The sequence below is a fragment of the Triturus cristatus genome, chromosome 12 (assembly GCF_964204655.1).
Source record: "Triturus cristatus chromosome 12, aTriCri1.1, whole genome shotgun sequence".
Lineage (NCBI taxonomy): Eukaryota > Metazoa > Chordata > Amphibia > Caudata > Salamandridae > Triturus > Triturus cristatus.
The window spans coordinates 591061890-591077456 of NC_140595.1; positions in this window are offsets into that span (position 1 = coordinate 591061890).

Here is a 15567-nt window from a genome sequence, read left to right on the forward strand (position 1 = left end):
GAACTCAGGATTTAATAACACATCTTTTAGTTGATTTTTAAATTGTGTGTTTGAAAATACCAGTTTTAGAAAGTGGCTATTTTCTTGTTCAACCATCCTGTGTGCCTCTGCCTATCTGTGTATTGACTGTCTGGCTTTGGAGTGACAGGGGCTGGAGAGGTGTAGTGGCTCCAGGAGTCTGGATGAGTCAGCACTAGGCTGAATAGGCCTGATCTGCATTTGGAGTGGTGGGAAGAGTTGCACCTGTACCTGAATAGGGCTGCGCCTGTCTTCCACAATGCTTGCTCCGCGCCCCTGTGGTGTGTCTGGAGCCAAAGCCCACACTGACAATGGATGTTGCTGTGCACTTGCAGAGTGACAACCAGAACTGGTTTGAACTGGGCTCAAAGCCCCTTGCACAAAGAGAACAAAGACATTTTGGGGTATAAGTATCAGACCCAAAACCCCACACTTTAGATAATTCCTGTAATTCAAGAGGAACCTTTGACAAGGAGAAGAGCCTGAGAGACTGAGGAGAAGTACTGCCCTTGCTGTACATCTGGGGTTGGCCTGCAGTTGCTGTTTCTGCCAAGGAAAGGAGAAGGACTTTGCTGTGTGCTGTGTCCCCTGCTTGAAGGCGATCTCCAAGGGCCTGAAGTGAGCTGGCCTCCTGTTCTGAAGTCTAAAGGACACAAAGACTTCACCCCCAGCTCCTCTGAACTTGGCTGCTGTGAGTTCTGACCTGCCAAGAGGTGCCTGTGCCAGTTTTGGGCCTCTGGAGGTTGTTGCTGCTGTTTGGGAGCTGGAAGAAAGAAGAAATGTGAAGAACTGCTAGAATTGACGCATTGTTCTTCTTGCGGCTGTTTCCTCCACGCATCTCCATGGCGCTAGAAGAATTTCCACGCATCGCCGTGCCGCTGAGAAAAACTGTCGCAGCGCCCATCGGTGCTGGAAGAATCTACGCATTGAGGGATCGCGGCTGAAGAGGACCGACGCAGCGCCGCTCGCCGCATCGATTGCTTACGTATCCTGGATTTCCACTCATTGTACCTGTGCGGAACGCTTCCCTAACTTATCACCTGCGGACTGGAACCGCCACGAAGAATCGACGCATCACTCCCCATACAGACCGGATTCGACGCAACTCGTCCTCTGCGTGTCGCAGAACCGTCGCATTGCCTTTCCAAGGTCTCAGGAATGTCACATCTCTTTGTTTTCTGACTCTGCAGCTCTTTGGATTATGGAACTTTGAAGCATCTACAGGTACTCTGGTGAAAAGTCATGCATCCATAGTTTTCTATGGTACACGTTCTTGAAACCTTTTGAAAGTCATATTTTTAACTGTGTATGTTGGATTTTTTAGTTTAGATAAAGATACTTCAGTTTTCTAAACTGGTGTGGTGTCCTTTTGTGGTGTTTTCACTGTTTTACTGTGAGTGTTGATACAAATACTTTACACATTGCCTTTGGAATAAGCCTGTCTGCTCGTGCCAAGCTACCAAGGGGGTGAGCAGGGGTTATATAAAGTGTGCATCCCCCTTATCCTGACTAGAAGCAAGGGTCCCTATTTGGACAAAGGTACCTACCTCTGCCAACTAGAGACCCCTATTTCTAACAAGGAGTATATTAATTGGGGTACTGTGTTTGCAGTAATCTACACCATCACCCATGGTACTCCTTTAATAACTGTTTTACCTGAATCCTTAAACAGATTCAAGCTGAACATGGAGTGGCCACTGCCCTGGATTTGGGGATGAAACTCAATGGCAACTTTGTCACAGTGTCTTCAATTATTTTAAATAATATTAAAGGTGTGGCAGCTTCTTTGGCAATATGCCAATAGCTCGCTTCAGTTTCACAAGCAGATCAGGAACACAAGCTCCCTAAAATAATTTCTGAAACCTATACATCCACAGGTTATGACAGTTTGGGAACCAGGACTAATGAGCCATTACTTAAAGGCAAATCTGATGCCAAAAGTACCAAGCAGACACCGGAGCCTTCTAAAAAGTGCTGAGATAAAAACAAAGTTGAAGCAAAAACACAGACTGGATCTCCCCAACCGGTCTATTGAAAAACATTACAATCCATGTAACCGTGATACACTTAAAAAGCCTGATTGTATCAGTATTCTGATACACGTCCTTCTGGTTCCTTTCAGGACTCCATAGACAAAATATAGAAGAGAGGGGAACGAGGTGACTGCAGAGAGGAGGAGTATGTGAAACCGAAAATGGACTCACAGGCTCTTTTGATGTCATCATAAAAAAGGAAGAGAAACGAATGTCAGAGCCATGTTGAGAATTTAGAACTAGAGATGTCCCTAGCAGAGGCAGCACATGTAGCAGACACTAATGAGGAGATGACACATAAGCTACACCTTGCACAACAGGCATATAACGTCTACACACGGGAGGAGGCTAATACTACACTCACGAAAACGCAACACACTGTCTATGAACTCGGCGATAAAGCAGGTAGGCTACTGGCCTGGTTGGAGAAGAAGGAAAGGGCAAGTAAATGGGTGGCGCAGATCCGTTTAGATGATGGACAGCTAACAGCTGCACCTCAACAAATCACCGAGGCGTTGGCGGCACATTATAAAATAATATATACACCAACCGCCACTACCTCGAAGGAGGACAATCTCGCATTCCTCCAAGACATACGCATGCCCACACTAGCTCCAGATGCAGCAGCAGCTCTGGAAGTAGACATAACACCGGAGGAACTGACACAGGCAATAGGAGCACTACACATGGGGAAGGCGGTAGGGCCCAACGGAATTCCGGTGGAATTCTATAAGGAAGCTGCACCCCAGCTGGTTCCACACTTGCTGGCCATGTGCGAGGATAGTTTAGAGAAGGGGATTCTTCCTAGAGATCTGCGCCTGGCTACCATAGTCGCGATACATAAGCCCGGCAAACGGCCACAGGAGTGTATGCCCTATAGACCGATTTCCCCAATAAACGCGGAAGCAAAAATATTAGCCAAGACGCTGGCCACCAGATTACAACCACACCTCTCCACAGTGATTCATCCGGATCAGTCCGGGTTTATGCCCAACCGCTATACTGCGCTCAATTTGAGGAGGTTACATAGTGTTGTGGAACGTAGATCCACCATAGCAGAGGACGCACTTATACTCTCATTAGATGCAGGAATGACGTTCGATTTAGTTGAATGGCCCTTCCTTTTTGCAGTCCTCAGCCACTTGGGGTTCGGGCCCAAATTTTGTGCATGGATCCAATTATTATACCGCCCGGATCCCACGGCAGCATTGAAGGCCAGATGGGAAATAGACATAGGTGACGTAGACAAGGCCAACTGGCGGGAGGCACTGGCGTCCCCTAGGGAGGCAGCGATACCATTGAGGCTTAGATTGGTGCAATTAAAAATTCTGCACCGCACATACTATACTAGGACACTATTGCATACAATAAACCGAGCAGACACACCGCTTTGTCTCAGGCAATGTGGAGACTCAGGTACATTCTACCACACTCTCTGGCTTTGCCCAGAGATAGCATGCTATTGGAGAGCGGTGATGCGTACACTCTCACAAGTTACGACAGTCATGATTCTCCCAGAACCGAAACGTTTTCTTCGCAATATCTGGGAACCCAAGAATTTAAACAACACAGCCCAAGACTGGGTAACACTGGGCATGACAATGGCAAAACGGAATATTGCGCAACGTTGGGGCTCCAGGCTCAACCTTACCCTCGGTCAATGGTGCAAAGATATGGACATGGGAATGGTGGCGGAAAAGTCAGTCTACATTCACTGAGGGTGCCCCAAAAAATGGACAAGGGTATGGGGGAAGTGGAACACCTATCGTGGAAATATATGTGAACCCCCCCCACAAGATATGTCTGGGTCAGATATTAGTGAATGACCACACCTTGACACATGATAATATTGAAATGTTATACTTGATTTCTTATTCCCTTTACCACAGATGGACGAGTTGTTGATGTATATACACAGCAAGAATACTCTATGTATGATGTGTTAAACTCCTTCGGTCGCAATTCTGGGCTCATTATTAACTGGTTGAAATCCTGCGTTTATGTGCTTGTTGGCGATCCCCCTCTTCTCCCCCGCGGGTGTCCAATCCCGATATCGCATTCCGGATTCAAATATTTGGGCATCTATATGTCATTGAACCCCGCGGTTCGTTATGCTCGGAATCTATTGCCCCCGCTCCAACGGCTGAAGGCCGATGTTGCTCGCTGGCGGAAGCTTCCACTTTCGCCGCTCGGCCGGGCGGCTTTATTCAAGATGATGTCTCTTCCGCGTTTCTGGTATGCCTTACAGAATACGTTAGATGTGGTGCCTGCGCGGTATTTTAGTGAGGTAGAGAGTTTACAGAGACAGCTGATCTGGGGTGGAAGATCGCGGATTGCTCTCGCTAAATTGACCCTCCCGTGGTATGACGGGGGCATAGCTCTCCTGGACATCCGGAGGTACTACTGGGCGTCCCAGCTGGTGGCGGTGAATCATGAGACGTACGGCCCGGCTGTGAATCCTGCCTACGAGATGGATAAACTACTGTTGCGAGGCGGAGATTACAATAGAGCGCTTTATTCCACGTCTGGCGGTGTCAAGTTGACGGGTCCCACGAACTCAGCTGTACGTGCCTGGCACTGTGCCACTGCCGCTACTGGCTGGAAGGGCCGTCTGTCTCGCGCGACTCCACTATATGCTTCAGATAGGCTGGGCGGCCTGTGGAGGACGAAGGGTTTTGAGAAATGGGATATGATTGGCATTTCTCGGGTGAGTGATCTTTGGGCGAGGGGTGCTTTTAAGACGTTTGAAGAGCTTAAGGTGGAGTACCAGCTGCATGACAGGGAATTCTTTCGTTATGCGCAGATTCGCCATGCATTGCGCTCGGCTTTCCCGACTCGGGGGGCTATCCCTGAATCCTCTCCGTTGGAGGACCGCATACTTGATGGTTATCTCCCTGATAGTACCATCTCTCTGATTTATAAAAAATTGATTAACACTCGTGCGGACCTCCTCACGCATCTGAGAGAGGTATGGATCGCCGATGGTCTGGAACTAGATGACGAGGATTGGACCGCCGCTATAGCTTCACCGAGGGAGGTGGCCATACCGGCTCGCCTTCGATTTGTACAGTTGAAGATACTACACAGGGTCTATGTTACTGGCCCTCGATTGCTCCATATGGGGTATTCCGTTGATGATTTGTGTAGGCGCGGCTGTGGTCTTCTTGGTACTTTTCTTCACATTCACTGGGAGTGCCCGATGGTGGCGCGTTTCTGGGCTGCGGTGCATGCAGTAATGGAAGAGGTGACGGGGGTGGCGTTGTATCCCGAGGCTCGGCGATGTGTGTTGAATGTATGGGAGCCGACTGATTGCAGGGTGGAACAAGAGCGCTGGGTTACTCTGGGCAACATGATTGCCAAGAGGGACATTGCACAGTTGTGGGGCTCCCATAGGCCGCCCACGGTGTCGAAATGGAAGGAAAATTCTTCTTCAGAAAAATGCGTGGGCGAGGACCCTGCATGAGAGCGCAGCAGAGGTCACCATAGTTCACCAGACTCTTTAAGAGTTTCTGGTGGTGTGACCCACTAATGACTACATACAAGTAGAAACTAGATCAACGGCTACGCCCTCCTGATAGACATTACGATTTATGGCTGAGACTGATTGACCACCAGAGTTTGTCAGAAAAGTTACACAAGGAGAGGATGTAATCATGCCTTCTTTTCCGTTATTGTTCCTGACTAAGTTAAAGCAGCATATGCTACAGAATGGGTTCTTGCTCAAGCTCCAGCATTATATCGCAATCAGGCAGGTTGGGATAAAGACTCACCAGATCATGTTATATCTATAAGGTCCAGTCCGCAGGTGCATGCACATACCCTATTAAGCATGAAGCTAAGCGCTCAGTTAGGTAGATTATATCACAATTAGAATATCAAGGTTTGATTGAGCCTTGTGTCTCCCTAATGAATAATCCATTATTTCCTGTGGTTAAACCAGATTATTCCTATTTTATAGTCTTAGACTATAGACAATTAAAAAGTCATACATGCACTTTTGCTGTACAAAATTCACACAGCACAGGCCTAATAAATAACATTGTTCGTAAAAAATACAAAACTACATTGGACATTTCCAACTGCTTTTTCTATTGAAATATAGCACCTGTAGGTCGCAATCTGACCACATTCACAGCACTAGGAGCCCAGAGAAAGTTTTGTAGGCTCCCACAGGGGTATAAGAACAGTCTAGGCCCGTTTGCTGCCCGAATACCATCAATTTGACAAGAAATTGACTCTGAAGTGTTGCCCTATGTTGACGATATTTAACTCACAGATGATGATTTAAACACACATTTGGCCAGAGTGGTTCGCACAGTTTTGGAATTCGCTGACCATGGCTACAAATTCAACTTTCCAAAATCTAAAAAAGCTTTTTTCAGTGTCCTGTTTTTGGGTTATGAGTTAGCAAATGAAAGCAAAAGCTTTGCACCACATTTCTTATAGAAATGTGCTCTCTTGCAAACACCTAAAACACTGAAACAGCTCCAATCAATTGTGGTCTTTCTAAACTTTGGTAGAACATACATACCAGATTATGCACGAGTGAAACCATTGTACTATTTAATTCATCCATATTTTTCTATATAACATTGGACTACTGAAAATATTACTATTCTCAGAAATGTACAAACATAGATGTTTGAGTCTAAACACTTACATGCTTGTATTAAAACTGCTAACCCTGCATCATTGCGGGTTCCAGTGGTTGCACATATATTTTATTCAAGGAAGTAGAAACAGTATTGATTGCTTATAAATCAAATTTATATTCCAATGCTGAAATGCATTTTGCATCCACAGAAAAGTTTTTGACTGCAGTTCAAACTGCTGTTCTGAAGGAACGTCCATTGGCTCAAGGGATGTGGTATCTCCTGTTCCATCCTTAGAAGTTGTCACCAAAGCCAGCGTTCCTAACATGAAAGCCTTAAATCCAAGATGGATCCAATGGGCCACTTCCTTGACAGCTACGGATTTAGACTATGTTTTAGACCCAACTTTACAAACTCAGAAATACCTCCAGTATGAGCAAGAATACCCTGTGTCTAGTGAATTTTACCTCTAAATCAGTATCCTTTCATTACATATACACATTGTTCAGCCCATAGTTGGTACTAAGTACAAGTACCAGACTGTATGTGCTGCAGTGAAAGGTGTCATGAAAGATGGTGTATTTCAGGCACATAAAACAAATACAGAAACTTTAGGTTACTATACCGCTCAGCTGGCCGAATCGAAAGCTGTGGTTCTGGTTTGCAAAATATGGATTCAGAATTCCCCACACTTATAGTGTGTGATTCCTATTACTGTGTCTAGGTCTTTAATTATAATTTAACTTATTGGCCATTGAATGGATTCACTGATTCTAAAGGAAAGTATAAAAACTGGTTTGGGGAAAGGTAGCAGCCCTAAAGGATGCTTTGCCACAGATTCATGTAATTCATACATTGAGTCATCAATGTATTGGCATACACGTTACAGGAAATTCTTTGGCTAATGAAGCTGCCAAGGCGGCTGTCCAGACTGTTTTTGTGGGTGTGATTACTCATTCACATGAGAGGATAGATGGTGACATAATGGCTGCGGTCAATGCTTCGGCTAGTGGAGAGCGCTTACCTAAAGGCTATTCAGCAAAATACTCCTATCTATTGAGTACTCAAAATATCTCCGTTGTCCACATTCCTGGGGTGGGTCATCGGGTGAAACCTGACCGGGTCTGCAGATTAGCTGCTCATAAGGGATTAGCATGCTGGTGTGACAACTATAGTTTACTTACTACAAAAATGTTACTGATGGCATGGTCTTTATAAACAGACTAAAAATGTTGTCCTTAGTTATGACATTTGTCAACAAATGAAAAGTTCCACTGCTGCTCGCCCACCCTAGACACCTCTTTTAGTTTCAAATAAGCCATTACACGGGGGCGCTAGGTGGCGCTGGACCGTCATGGCCGCACTTTAGTGAGGCTCCCGCCGGCCGGGCGAGATTAAACATTGCAGCACCATCCTGCAGGCTAGTTCCTAACAATCCAGCGCTGCGGAGGTGTAGAACATCCTGGTGAGAACACTCGGTGCAAGTTTGCAGACCGTCGGTGACCCGGCGGCGGAGATATCAACTGTTGCTGGCACTGGGCGCAGTGCACCGAGTAGCGTGGACCTGCGGAGTGGCGGCTCTCAACAAATTGAGCCTGGGGATTCGTTGGGCCCTGTGGGCCGCGGAGGTGGTGTTGGCTGTGGTCGGCGCTGCCTTCACTTTGCTGGGCGCTGACGGAGGGCCTGTGCCTCCCCCCCCCGGAGGACCTTGCTGGTGATTGCCTGGAGCGACGATCGTGCTGGGGACCCAGGCTCGGGACCTCGCTGTGACGGAGGCACGGGCGAAGTGCCCGTCGTTGCTCTATCTGCATGGCCCATGCGCCCTGGGACGGAAGCGCGCTCTCCTGGGCCTGATCGCCGCTAGTAAGCAGTGGACAAAAACACCCTGAGCTGCATTGGGGCGAGGGCTGGTGGTGAGGTCTCTCCTCTGTGCCTGCGCTGTGGGGCGACGATAGACCCGATTCGGCGGTGGTCTTCTTGGCTCCCCGTTTGGCTTATCGCCTGGATTGTGACCCTGGTGCCTGCGGCGTGGTGAGTTTGCGGCCCTGTCCCCGCGGAAGACGAGGGGGTGCTGTGGCTCCTGCTGGGGGCTGGGCTGAGTGCCTGGACGCCTCCTCGGGCAGATTAATCCTGGTGGCTTGAGGGAGCTGGTCGTCTGGTGTGCTCTGCCGAGGTCTGGTGGTGTTGGTGTGGACTGCGGCTGGCCCCTTGAGTCGGTGCTTACTAAGACGTCCGGACATAGAGATCGCCGTGCGGACTGGCTACAAGTGACCGGCGCTCTCGCCTGCGGCTACCATGGGCAAATCGGATGCTAAACAGTCGACGCTACACTTCAATCCCCCTAAAAAGAAAACGCGCATGCCACCTGTGGAGGGTGGCGAGACGGGCCCTGGTGAGGAGGAGGAGGTGGACTGGAAGACTATCCTAGTAGGCGTGCAGAAGAGCCTAACATCCATCGACGCCAAAATTGATACCATGAATACGCGCCTGGAGGCGGTGGTGCATCGGCTGGACCAGCACGGGGAGCGACTGAAGGAGGCGGAGGGGCGAATATCGGAGCTGGAGGACGGTGCAGCGACTGGTGCAGCTAAAGTGTCGCAGATGGACCGGTTGCTTAGGGTCATTGCCGAGAAAAATGAAGATTTGGAGGCGCGTTCCCGACGGAACAACGTCCGCCTGATTGGCCTTGCGGAGTCCAGTGGTGGGGGCCGCATGGAGGAGTTCATAGAGTGGCTGCTGATTGATACGTTTGGTCGGGACTCTTTTTCACCGCAGTTGGTAGTGGAGCGAGCTCACCGCTCCTTGGGGCCTCGGCCGGTCCCTGGGGCTCCGCCGCGCCCTGTCATCATCAGATTCCTCAATTACAGGGATCGTGACATTTTACTGCGCCTGGCTAGAGAGAAACAGCCGATTCTGCACGAAAACACCACTCTCTCTTTCTATCCGGACTTTACCCAGATGGTGCAAGAAGCCCGCCGCAAGTCCGCAGGAGTGAAGAAGAAGTTGCAACAAAGAGACATTCCATATTCCATGCAGTATCCCGCCAAGCTCAAGATCACCCATCATGGCAAGGCCCTCTTCTTCGGCAGCCCGCAGCAGGTGGAGGACTTCCTGAAAGAACAGCCTTCTACTGCCGGTCAGCGGCGCAGTCCTGGGACACGATCGGGTTCCCGCAATCCGACGTCTGCTCTGGACTGATGAGTACTGCTGTCATGGTTTCTCTTCTATTTTTCTTCCCCTGTGTTTGCTTTTCCTTCTTGTTTCACATTGCCTATTTTTTCCTGCTCCTGTCCCTCCCCTTTGCTTGGACTGCTCTTTGGCTGCGGCTATGGACCGGTTGCACTTATGGGGGTGATCGCTCTTGCCGTGGTGGGGGCTGCCTTAGTCTTTAGATTCCTTCTTCAGATGCAGGGAATGAACAGGCATTACCATCAGGGGACTCAACCGTGCTGTCGCCCGATGTTCACGATGTACTGGTCTGGACAATGACGCTCTGATTCGCCTTGGCACTCCCCCCCCTATCCCACGTAGACTCCTCGCCCAATGGGGTGTAGGTGCGGTGGGTGCAATGATGGGGTTGGGGAGGGTAGGTCCGGCGCACTGGTGTCTCCCGTAGAGGGTATACCCCACTTCAACAGTTATGTTTGTTGCAAGGGGTGGGAGTGGGTCTGGATCCCGGCAGGATTGGGCTGCTGCGGTGGGAGGGGGAGGGATGGGGGATGGAGGGGTCTGCAGGGGAATGGTGTTTGGGGAGGGCTCCCTCCGATGAGTTGGGGAAGTCGGCTGGGCTGGGAGGGGGGAGATTTGTACTTGTGACAACTCGCTTGACCGCTGGAGCACATACCAATCTATACTTGGGCTTGAACTCTGGCGATCTCCGCATTGGGGCCTAGGGGTGGGGGTGTGGCGTCTTCCTAGCGAGAGGTGGGAGGGACAGTGGGGCGTGGAGGCTCGGCTGCAGGGTCTACTTGGCTTCATCCATTGGTGCCCCCTTGAGTGATGGCAATGGGGGAGCGAAGTATACCACATGACCCGCACAGTAGGATCACTGTACTGACGTGGAACATACGGGGCTGGGAGACCCGTGCAAGCGTCGTCAGGTCTTGGGTTATTTGGACCGCCACCAAATACACATAGCACTACTGCAGGAAACCCATACAGACCCCCGCCGGGTGCCTACATTCGCATCTAGGTGGGCGGCATATAGCCTTTTCTCTTCATATTCCACATACTCTAGTGGAACGGCCATTCTAGTAAAAAAACACACCCCGTTTGTGCCTCTGGGGGAAAAAACTGATACAGAGGGACGATTCTGTGTTGTGTGGGGCCGGATGGGTAATGCTACCGTTACTATTGCATCCTCCTATGGGCCCAACATGGATGGACCCACACATTTCATCTCCCTGTGGGCAGTCATATTGGATATAGGGTCTACACACCTGATCTGGGGAGGGGATTTCAATGTTACCTTAGACCCTGCCCTGGATCGCTCTAATGCAGACACAGCGTATCACCCCCGCTCACAGGCTTATGTTCGTGACCTTGTAGCGCATCACTCGCTGCTTGACGCGTGGCGACATGTTCACCCGGATACGCGGGAGGGCACGCACTGGTCGACACTGCACTCCACCTGGGCTCGGTTAGATTACCTGCTCTTGTCAAGGACTCTGGGATCCTCCCTGTTGGGAGCGCGACACTTGCCTCGTACCTTTTCTGATCATGCGCCTGTGCTGATCACTCTGGCCAGGACTGGACTGGTTGGCAACCCGCTTCCGTGGCGCATGCAGCCTAACATTCTCCGGGACGAATTGTTTAAGTCTGAAATGGCCCAGGAAATCACGGAGTTCAGAGATCGGAATCGGGGGTCGGTTGCCTGCGTGGCAACGGTGTGGGAGGCCTTTAAGGTCACCATGCGGGGTGTGTGTATTTCTAAGGGCTCGGGAGTCCTGCGCTCACTCCGCACTACGCTGACCACTTTGGAGCGAGACTTACAGGCCCTAGAAACTGGCCCTAACTTTTTGAATGACCCTGTGGCACAGCTGGACTACCGTACCAAACTCACCGAGTTTAAGATCGCGGCTGAGAGAGAAGTGCGTTTCCGCGGTAAATATTTCACTGCACGAGCGTATGGTGAGGGGTACGACCTGGCAGGTTTTTGGCGGGAGCTGTTTGTCCTCAGCGTGGTGCTAACCACATACTAGAGGTCCGGGCCCCAGATGGTACCATGCAGCGTGACACGCCTTCTATACTGTCCACCTTTGTGTCCCATTATTCCGCCCTGTATACATCCCAGCGAGAATCGCCCTTGGAGATGTCTGAGTACCTATCGGAGCTTACCCTTGGATGGCTCTCTGATGCTCAGTGGGAACTCTTGGCGGCTCCTATAGGGGTAGCCGAAATTAAGGAAGCCATAATGCAGACGGCGTCGGGTAAGTCGCCGGGCCTGGACGGCTTTCCTATTGAGTATTATAAAACGTTCATAGACCCACTAGCGGCGGTTCTGCGAGAGGTGTTCGAGGAGGCTAATGAGACCGGCTTCTTGCCGCCCAGCATGTCGGAGACTCTTATTGTCTCTCTTCTTAAGCCGGGAAAGCCCCCGGACAGTTGCGACTCTTATAGGCCACTTTCCCTCATCAATAGCGACGTGAAGATCCTGGCTAAGGTGCTAGCGAATCGTGTTAACCTACTGATTGGAGGGTTGATACTGCCAGATCAGGCGGGGTTTATTCCGGGCCGGTCTACCTCCCACAACTTGCGGACGCTCTTCTCGATTTTGAATAACGCGGATCCTTCCCTCGCCCTGGTGGCGGTATTCTTGGATGCCACCAAGGCGTTCGACTCGGTCGAGTGGGACTATCTTCACCTGATCCTCAAAAATATGGGCATGCCAGTGGCATTCTCCAGATGGATTCAGATCCTGTACTGCTGCCCCAAGGCACGAATCCTTATTAACGGTCGTGTGTCTGCTCCCTTCCTAGTAACCAGGGGTACTCGACAGGGGTGCTCACTGTCGCCACTTCTTTTTGCATTGGCGATAGAGCCCCTGGCGTCTCGCCTGCGGCAGAACTATCTCGCGGCGTCCCTGAGATGCCAACGGCGGCAAATTTTATTGTCACTCTATGCGGACGATCTCACACTCTATATCAAGAATCCTCGGGATAACCTGAACCCTAAACTTAGAGAATTTGTTCGATTCGCGCTGTACTCGGGGATCCACATCAATTGGGGTAAATCTGCTGTGTTCCCTCTTACGGACAGTATTGATAACGTCCCGCTTGACCTTCCTCTGGAGTGGTGCGACGGGGGCGTGAAGTACTTGGGAGTATGGGTCTCCAGGGACCGACAGGAGGTGATGCGCATGAATTATGGTAGGGCGCTCGAGTCCATACATTCGCATGTGGTCCGGTGGTTGACTCTGCCACTGTCGATGGCCGGTCGAGTTTCCCTTATAAAGATGGTTATACTCCCTAAGCTGCTTTACCTCTTCCTCAATATCCCGTTTCATCCGGGGGGTTACTTCTTTAGGGAGTTGAGATCAGAGCTTATTCGCTTGGTGTGGGGGGGGAGGAGACCGCGGCTTAAGTGGTCTGTGCTCGTGCGTCCATATGGGCAGGGTGAATTCGATATACCGGACTACGAACTCTATTATAACAGTGCCCAGGCGCACTATGCGTACTATTGGTATCGGCTCTCCCCCTACATGCCACAGACTGCGGTGGAGCACTGGTTGACGGATACGGTTCCGCTGGAGGGGGTGGCCCTCGCCGAGGTGCCTTCGTCTCGCGCAGACCGTAACCCTGTACATGCTACGGCACATGCTTGGAGAGTTATTGCTGATCGTTTGGGCTCGTCATTCCTCTATTCTCCGTTGATGCCACTGGTGTATCACCCGGCTCTCCCACTTTTAGGAGAGGGGATGTTCCAGAGAATAAAATTGAGGATGGGGATTGCGAGCTGGGGTGATCTATTTCATGAAGGCAGATTTCGTGATCTCCCGCTCCTCTATGGGGATGTTGTCCCGACCCCCCTGGAGGTTTTTGCCTTCATCCGGCTCCGCAGCGGGCTGCAGAAACTGTTGCCAGCATATCCGGGCGAGCCCACTGTTCTGGAACCGTTTCATTATCTACTTGACTCCACTTCACCTTCGCATATGGTCTCCTTGCTTTATCGACTGATATATAATTGCGATGGGGGGGGGGTTGTTGAGGTCCCATGCGGGCTGGGAGGCCGAGATTGGCATTGTGTTTATGGACGACCAGTGGGGGTTCTGCTGCTTGCAGACCGAAATGATCTCCTCTAGTAGTCGGTTCCGTGTTATTCATTACAAATTCCTACATCGCCTAAACTGCACTCCCGCCCAGATGCATAGGTTCCATCTTCGTGATAATGATAGATGTGATAGATGTCATTCTCCTGGAGCGGACTTCCTGCACCAGGCCTGGACCTGCCCAAGCATAGACAACTACTGGACCCGGGTATACGAGGCCCTGGGGGAAATGCTAGGGTCCCCGTTACCGCCCTCTCCTTTACAGGCCCTATTGGGGTATACTCGAGACATACCTAAGTCTGACCGCCGTTTCGTTACTAGTGCGCTGCTGCTCGCCAAGCGCCGTGTAGCGTGTCGATGGGGGCGTGGATGACGCCCCAAGTTTAAGGAATGGCTGCGGGATTTGATCACCTGCCAGGAAAATGTCCTGTTGTATTCAGAGTTGCTTCCGTCCGCGTCCCCGTCCGCGTCCCGGCCCTCCGACATCTGGGGGCCCCTGACGCGGTACCTCACAGCACACGGTGACCAGCGATCGCCTTCCGCTTCTGTTTGAGGGATGAATCACTTGCTGTCAGCCCTGGCCGGGGGGGAGGCGCATAGTACAGGCCCTTCGGGGATTGACTCATACGCTGTCGTCTTGCCTGCAGGGACGCGGGAGGGATACTGCCTGCGCAGGGGCGTAAATGATGGCTGCCAGAGGTGCTATCCCCGCATAACATACCACTGCAATGCCATAGAAAGCCATGTGGGAACACTACTAGCCTCTATGGGGCAGGGCAAATGGATGTTTCTGGGGGCACGCTGTATGCGAACATGGGGTGGGCCTGCCGGGGGGGACTTATGCTGGAATGTTCGGGGAACAGGAAGGGCCTCGGGGGGGGCAGAGCTGTGTAGAAACATGTGTATGGCTGGTGTATATGACCCCATGTATTATGCTCTTCTTCAACTGACTCCATGTATGGACAAGTGTGTTGTATTGATGTTCTTCGATGCAAAATTTTAAATAAAGAGTTAAAAAAAAAAAAGCCATTACACTGTGTCTATTTAGATCACTAACGACATCTCTGTTCGAATGGTGCCTTTAAATTTATCTTAGTGGCTGTTGATTCTTATTCTCAATTTCTATAGGTGTGGCCACAGCGATCAGCTGACGCTAGAACTGTTATTAAAGATTTACAAATCTTTATCAGTACATATGCAGTACCAGCATTCCACACAGACCAGGGTCTGCCTTTCCCCTCAAGGCTTACCGGGATACTATGGGCACCCTGGATGTTGCTGTGCATTATTCTGTCGCTGTCATTCTGAGGGAAATTCGATAGTGGAATGGAAGTACCGTGACTTAAAGCAGTCCTTAATAGCCAGAGTATTAGCTTCAGGTCGAAGTTGGATTCATCAACTGTATGTAGTTTAGAGAGCATTAAATAATCTGCCTAGAAGGTCCTTGAGTGATCGGACTCCTTATGAGATACTCTTGGGGATCCAAATGTATGTTCTGGATCTTGAGAACTCTGACACAAAGGCTGGAGATGCGCCAGTTGACATCAATAAACGTTTCGCACTCTTACAAAAATTACAAGACTTCCGGGATGAGCACTCCAATTTGAATTCCAAACCTTCTGCCACTGACAAAGTGAAGGAACAACCAGCGGTTTCT